At 37.5% G+C, this 7522-nt stretch overlaps 1 long non-coding RNA gene across 1 annotated transcript; it reads left to right on the plus strand.

Annotated features, from left to right (window-relative positions):
• Nucleotides 1-1148: 1148 nt before the first annotated feature.
• LOC109143257 lies at nucleotides 1149-7130 on the plus strand. Its single transcript, XR_002043302.2, has 3 exons — nucleotides 1149-1244; nucleotides 2633-2729; nucleotides 7047-7130. It is a non-coding gene; the product is annotated as an uncharacterized LOC109143257 (long non-coding RNA).
• Nucleotides 7131-7522: the final 392 nt, after the last annotated feature.

Raw genomic sequence — 7522 nt, forward strand, 5'->3', positions numbered from 1 at the left:
TCTGCACTACTTAGTGATCTGAGGGCATAGGGATTCCTTTTAAATGAACATGAATGTACGGCCCTAGGTACTGACTGAATCCTTTCTCTCCCAGAAGTTTCTCCCTAGTTTAATTTAGGGGTTTTTTGTTATGTTAAACACTTCTAAAGCTCCCTGACTCAGAGTTCTCAGTATTAACACCTGAGAACAAAATCACAGATCAGTATTTTGAAGCCAAATGTGTTCTGAAAACTATAGAAAAATCCATGAAGTTTTCAATTTATTTCATTTAAACTGCCTTAACCTCTTACAGGACACAGTGTAGTTATCGGCACATCATTCCATGTATTGCTGCAGTATACTCTGTTATCTTAGGGAGAAGGCTTTACCATTTTAAGTACTGGTACTGCACTGTTGCACAGAAGAATATTAAACACATCCAAATAAAAGATTGCAGCTCAAAAGAAAAAATGTCTTTTGTAGTAGAAGAGTGTTGGGGGTTTTAAAATCCCATATATAGATATGAAAAACCACAACTGAAACCAGTTGTGGAAATAGTTTTCTACTGGTACACAAAGTATTTGCTTTTATGAAAGGAAAATGGATTAAAAAAAAAAGTTTGAGATTGCAAGATGAAACAAGAAGTAACTCCATTGAAATTAAGCAGCTATAAGAACAGAGCAAAGTCAAAGTGCACATTTCAAAGTAAGGCCAGCACATCCTGATTATCAACACTGATATTCAATGGAAAAACACAAGTTAGCTTGTAACATTGCAGTAACATTCTCGTTCACAGAACACTAACTTTAAAAAACAGTGCCTGGATGTTAACAAGAGTGTATCATTTCATGATTTTCTCTTCCTCAACTGTCCTTTTCATTTTAGGAATTTTTGGCCTGACTACTTTCTTCACTTTCCTTTAAAAGGAATCAAGCCTCAGGAGGCAGAAGTTGCACAACATGGATATTTAATTTCTTTTTCTTTCACCTTAAAAAAAAAAAAAAAAGTTTACCTTTGGGTACAAAAGCAAACAAATACAACAAATATCCAACACTTTTTTCACTTAGACAGGATGGTGGCAAAGAAAGCTGATTTTAGAACCACTTATTTAGACACTCAAGTGCCCATAAAAGAGAGAATTTATCCTGTTTGCCAGAGATACGCTGGTTAAAAATAGCATGGTAGTGAAACAAAACACATGGTGACACTATGTCAGATGACAACAAAATGGCCTAGCAATGGAAAAGAAATGAATTCTATGTACAGTAAGTTTTTCTCAATCGTTATTTTCTACACAGATTTTCTTTTCTCAATTATCCTGTACTATAGCATGACTCAAAAGCAGAATACATAACGACATGAAGTGTTAGCTACAAGTTAAGAGATATGCTACTAGATCTTGGTGTTTGGGGTGGTGGGAGGGATTGTTTTGTAGGAAACAAATTCTAGATTTTATCCATTAACTGTATTCATCATTATTTCTGTTAATTAACAACAGAATTTGTTAACAAACAAAAGACAATTCTAATATTTTGTATATCACTAGTGTAAATACTTCAGGGGAAACATTTCTGATAACATTAGTCAATGTGCTTTGAGAACTGAATTTATTTAAGAGGTTGGTTGTTTCCATATTAAGTTATCTGTTTCTTTTATAGACAGAGAATACTTCACTATTTCTTTTCCTCTCTTAGTTTGCAGAAAGTGAAAGTTAGGGAAGAGAAACAATTTAAAATCCATTTTTAAAAAAAAGGTCATTTTTAGAAATGTTAAACATTAAGCCTAATCAAGACAAAGTTTAAAGTGCGAAGAGGTCCTTCCTAACTTATGCTAAGAAATGTTTACAATGAACATCAATAATGACATAAAAGAAGTTAGTCTGATTATTGTTACTATTATACAGAGAATGAAAGCTTTTCAGAATAAACCACACTTTAAAATTATCTGAGTATCCAGAAGAGCAAATTTCAAGTACTTGGAGAGTTTATAATCCTTCTTGGGAAGTTAACATTACTGGCCATATATAGGCGTGCAATGAAACTGATTTTCTAATACTACGGAAAAGTTTTTTTTTTTTAAATCCTCAAGACTATAAATTTCTGAAGTACCTACCCATTACATGTGCTCAAATCCTTCAAATGCAGTATTGCCAATACAGTAACTTCTCCCTCCCCAAATTGATTATGTCTCTGTATATTGGCTACAGCTATTGAATCAGCATTTTTAGTATCTAAAGAAACCTGATGGTGCTATCAATTGTACTATTTGGTAAGTGATTTAGGGTCAAAACCACAGTATTGATCAGATTCCATCTTTGAAAGAAATAAACAAACTGAACATCTATTGCTTTACCTTTAAGTGTATGTATACGTGTGTGTCTGCACACATGCACACAGCTGCCTATTTTGACAAACATGGTTTTATTTGTCCCCTGAGGAAATGGTGCCATTAATCAGCTAATTATGAGTGCAAAACTATCCATTGGGCAGTTAATTCATTGCCAGAGTACACAAAGCCATTTCACCTGATTTTTTTAAATGGTTAAAGAGGTTGAGTACTACGCTATGTACAGGCTGAAAATTATCTTAAATACAAAATAAAACTCAAAAGTTATTAAGAATGCATGCTTGCTACTTTCCTTTTTTCTATGCAGTGAAAGTTGGAGATGTATACAGTGCTGAAGCTGACTGAGCTCCAAGGCTCTTCACTCTGAAGCAAGGATTATGAACCCTGTTGCCCTCCCAGTGTTGGTGGGACACGGAGAGTACATGCATGCTTTGCACTGCTTACACCTTACTGCAAATGGCTGTTTCACCTCTGTTGCAGAAAGTCTCAGGGCACTTGTATTAAATCTTTGAGACCTGTGATTATTTCAGAAACGTGACAATCTTAAACAGTATCTCCACAGAAACATTTGCATATGTAGGAAATAGATACATTAAACATCAAAAAAAAATTTAGTAGCTTATTTAAGACCTTTCTTTTAAGGTCTTTTTAAGACCTCTGATTTGACTCTTTCTGCCTCTGAAGACAAGATTTAATTTACTGTCAATAATTGGGCAATGTTATCTTACCGTTTTTAGATTGTATGTGGATTTCTACATAGTAATCCTTACTATTCTAAAAAACCCTGACATTCTCCTACTGTCATAAATCCCTATCTAAGCAACCTGTCTGTCAAGAAAGAGACCACTCGATGTTAATTAAAAATTAACATGTTTTATTATAAGAATAATTAAAAAATTAAAAGTTGAAATAATCCAGTCCAGGAAAATCCACAAATAAAATCCTAAAACCTGGGTCCGGAGCGATTAGGAACCTTTAGGCCTAACCGGCACAAGGCCCCAGTGCAGGAAGCCTGCAATGCTGGGTTAACTTTGGCTGGTCCAAAGTTAGAGAATTAAAATGGTCTCTCTGGGAGACAGGGGCCTCACTCACCAGCATTGGGCTTCACCCACAGCTAACCCGAGGCAAATGCCCCCCCAGAGCTCTTGGAAAGTCTGCTCCTGGAGCTGGGCTTAGGAACTTGTACAACTTAAGGACAACTAACAAAAGCATTGAACTACACCACAAACACTTCAAGGAACTTTTAAAACAGAACAATCAACAGTCATTTTAAGGAACTTTTAAAACTGAACCATAAACACTTTAAGAATCTTTTTAAAAAACATTCTAATTAACCTGGATAACTTGGGTATGTGCAGGAAACAAGACATTTGGAAGTTTGAGGCTCAAGGAAGGGATCCAACTTGGGAATATTTTATCAACAGGGATTTTTAATTAAGAACTGTGTGATTACATGGTTCTGAGAATTGACTTTGTATCTTTAACTAGTTTGATGGGCATTTTAAGTATGTAAAGGCTAATTTGGCAATTAAAACACTGAATATGCAAAATACAAAATTAGGACATTTAACACCTTATCATGCAAAATCAGGGCACTTAACACGCAAAGGCCAATTTGGTGGATTTAATATATAACAAGTCCCCCCTTTTTCTCTTTTGCACAGGCTGTTTGGTCTTTGCATTTAAGTGAAGGTGGGTAACTCTTCAGGAATGGCATTGAGTTCCTTAAAATGGTCCCACATCTGCTGGGCTAGCTTTTGCTTCTTTCTAGTTTTCTTCGGCTGGTTGACATGCACAATCTTTTGGGTGGAGGCTGAAGGAAGTCATTGTCCTTGGAGATCCTGTGTAAGGGGCATACTTTGAACAACAGCAGTTACTAAACAAATAAAACAAGGAATTAAACAGTGAAGAAAAATTAAACCAAGAAGGGAAAACCCAATGACAATTAAAACCTTTTTGTCTTTTAGCTCTAGTCAGTTCATCATAAAGTGCAATTCCTAGATGGTTTCCAACATCCTCTGGTAAAAGGAAAAAATTATGTTGGATAGCTCCGAGGGTACAGCTTCCTCGCCAGCGAGGTGGTAGTTTGGAATAGGCTTTGTTACTGCAGATCCAGTACAGATCTTCAGGTGCTTCCCAAAAGTGAGGCTGGATGCTAGAAGCAGAAGTCCAATATTTAGATATCTGTGGCAAGACTGAGTAAGGATTTCCATGGTCCCAGCATTGATAGAATTGTTCTGTTGGATTTAAAATACAATTTTTGTTTTTAATTTTCTCTGTTGACCAGAAAACTTCTGGTTCTTGAGGTATCCACCAGTGCCTTTGCCCATCAATTACTAAATACCTTTTACAAATTGTTTCTCCAACTTCTTTTGTAAACCTGTTCCCTTTTCTCCATATGCATTCCTCTCCAATAACAATGTTCTTTAGTTGCCATGTTCCATTATCATGTCGGGTGGTAGGAGAGAGGTCATTTAGTCGGATTAAATCAGGGGGTCCAATACTGACTCCCTGCCAAGGCCAACTTTCCAACTCCAAAGTTCCTCCACACACCCAGCAATTTGTAAGGTTCAATTGTTGACTTATTCTCTCAGCCAGATCAATGAACAAATTTTTACCTGACACTAAAGGATTTTCTGCTTTTTGTTTCTCTTTCTCATTGATTACTATTTCTTGAATCAGGTCCACATCATAAGGTTTTCTTTTGATCAAATCTTCTGTTTTTGTTATATAGTTAAAACAGAGCCAATCTTCTTGGGAGGGGCATTCTCCCTTTTGTTTATGAACCGAATTGCCAAGATTTCTTCCAATCCAGTATTTATGTCCTTTTTCCGTGCAGGTACTTAGAGTAGTTATGTTGTAACAAGCTGGGTTCACACAAGTATGTGCACAGACAAAGTGTTTAATTTGGTATGAGTTTCCTTCTGTCTGATATACTGTTTTGGAACATTTGTTACATCTGATGTCAGCCTGGGCAAAGGGAAACCACAGGATCCAGAGGGTTACAGTATAGAACAGGGTGCATTTGTTCTTGTTTGACAACATTACCTTGAGGAGAGTTGTTATCCCCCCAGGTCTTTCTGTCTCTGGGTGGTACCATCCCTGCTCCTCTGGTCCTTCTTCTGGGTTTTATCCCTTTAGATGGACTCTTCAGATAATCAGACATCAAGAATCTCTTCATTTTTGGAGTTGGCCTTGTTATGAATTTGAATGGTTTTGCCCTGAAATTTAGAGTCAGATTAAGCTGTTATTAGGGATGAATACTACCTCCAACTGGAGCACTCTAATGTGGAAATTGAGGAAACAATTTTTATGATATAACAACTTTAGAACAACAACAATATTTGGAACAACACTCTTAACACTTTATAACTGGGGAAAAGGTAGTAATTGATTTGAATGTCTTAAAAGGGAAACTGGGAGTTAGTATAAGAAGTGAGATCAACAGTTCCATTGGAGCTTTACTCTAGTGACTCTTCTTCAGTTGGTGGTGTTACCGGTCCTTTGACACACTGGATGTGTGTCCACCCTTTTTCCAAAGTATGCACAGCTGTCTCAGTAGTTAGCTGGACTTGGAAACGACCTTCCCAAGCTGGTGTCAGTGACTTTTCTTTCCACGATTTTATCAATACCCAGTCTCTTAGGTTGATGTGATGTAAATTAAAGTCCAGTGGTAGTGTCTGTGGTATAAGTCCCTTCTCTCTCAGCTGCTTTAAATTTCCTGCAATCAATTGCACATATTGTTGAACATTTACATTTCCACACTCCTTCACATCAGCTTCATATTGGGTGGCTAAGTATGGTAACCCGTGCAACATTTCATGAGAGGAACAGTTTAAGTCAGACCTAGGTTGTATTGGGTGGCTAAGTACGGTAACCCGTTCAACATTTCCTAAGAGGAACAGTTTAAGTCAGACCTAGGTTGAGTTGGGATCTGTACGAGAGCAAGTGGGAGACACTTTATCCACAACCACTTTGTCTCGATCATTAATTTCGTTGAAGTGTTTTTGAGGGTTTGATTCATTCGTTCCGCTCTCCCAGAACTTTGTGGATGCCACAGAGCATACAGTCTCCAATTAATGCCTAACTGCTGCACCAATTGTTGGTAGAATTTGGGAGGTAAAGTGTGTACCTCAGTCCGAATCAATTCGGTGGACTATCCCATAACGAGGGATAATTTGTCCAAGGATCACCTTGCTCACTGTTTGAGCAGTAGCGTTTATGGTTGGTATGGCTTCAACCCAGTGAGTACGGTGATCAACAATCACTAATAAGTATTTCCACCTTTGGACGGGGGGGGGGCATTTCAGTAAAATCAATTTGAAAAGGTCTAGTGGCCAATTCAATTCCCCCACTTGTAATCTTTTTCGTAACTTTTCTATTTATCTTTTGACAAATTATGCAGCTCCTTGTAATTTGATTAGCCAATTCGTAAACTCCAATATATCCAAAAGTTCTAAGAAAGTGGTCTGCTAGAGCTTTTGAACCCCAGTGGTGATTTTGATGAATATTCCATAGGATTTCTCTAGCCAGATTTTTTTTAATATTTGTCGGCCATCTGGCAGATGCCACTGGCCCTGGGAATCTTCTTTACCTCCAATTAAAATTGTGTTTTTCTTGATCATTAAAAATCAGCGTGGGTAAAGTGTCGTTTATTAAAGTGCTGTTGATGTCACTGGGAAGTGTTTTCACCTCCATTACCTTTTCTGTTGTTTCTACAGCCACTTCTTTAGCTGCGATGTCTGCAAAAGTATTTCCCCCCTTGCTTCTCTAGTGTTCCCTGTTTGATGTCCTGGGATGCGTACTACTGAAACCACCTGAGGTTGTTTAAGTGCTTCCAAAATCCTTAAAATTAGCTCTTTATGGAGGATGTCTTTTCCTTTGGTGTTGAGGAACCCTTGCTCTGTCCAAATTTTGCCAAATGTGTGGACTACCCCATAGTTATACCTCAAGTCATGTAGATGGTTCTGATGCTTCTGGCTAGTCTGCGGAGGGCTTTTTCGAGGGCGTATAATTCGCACACCTGAGCTGACCAAGTAGATGGTAACTTCCCTTTTTCTAAAACTTTCTTTGAAGCCATCTACAACAGAATAGCCAGAGCATCACTTCCCATCTACAACTTGGGATGACCCATCAATAAAAAGGACTTCTCCTTGATCAAGGGGGCAGTCCACTAGATCTTCCCAAATTTTTGTTT

The sequence above is a fragment of the Corvus cornix genome, chromosome 5, assembly GCF_000738735.6.
Source record: "Corvus cornix cornix isolate S_Up_H32 chromosome 5, ASM73873v5, whole genome shotgun sequence".
In the NCBI taxonomy this organism is placed as follows: Eukaryota; Metazoa; Chordata; class Aves; order Passeriformes; family Corvidae; genus Corvus; species Corvus cornix.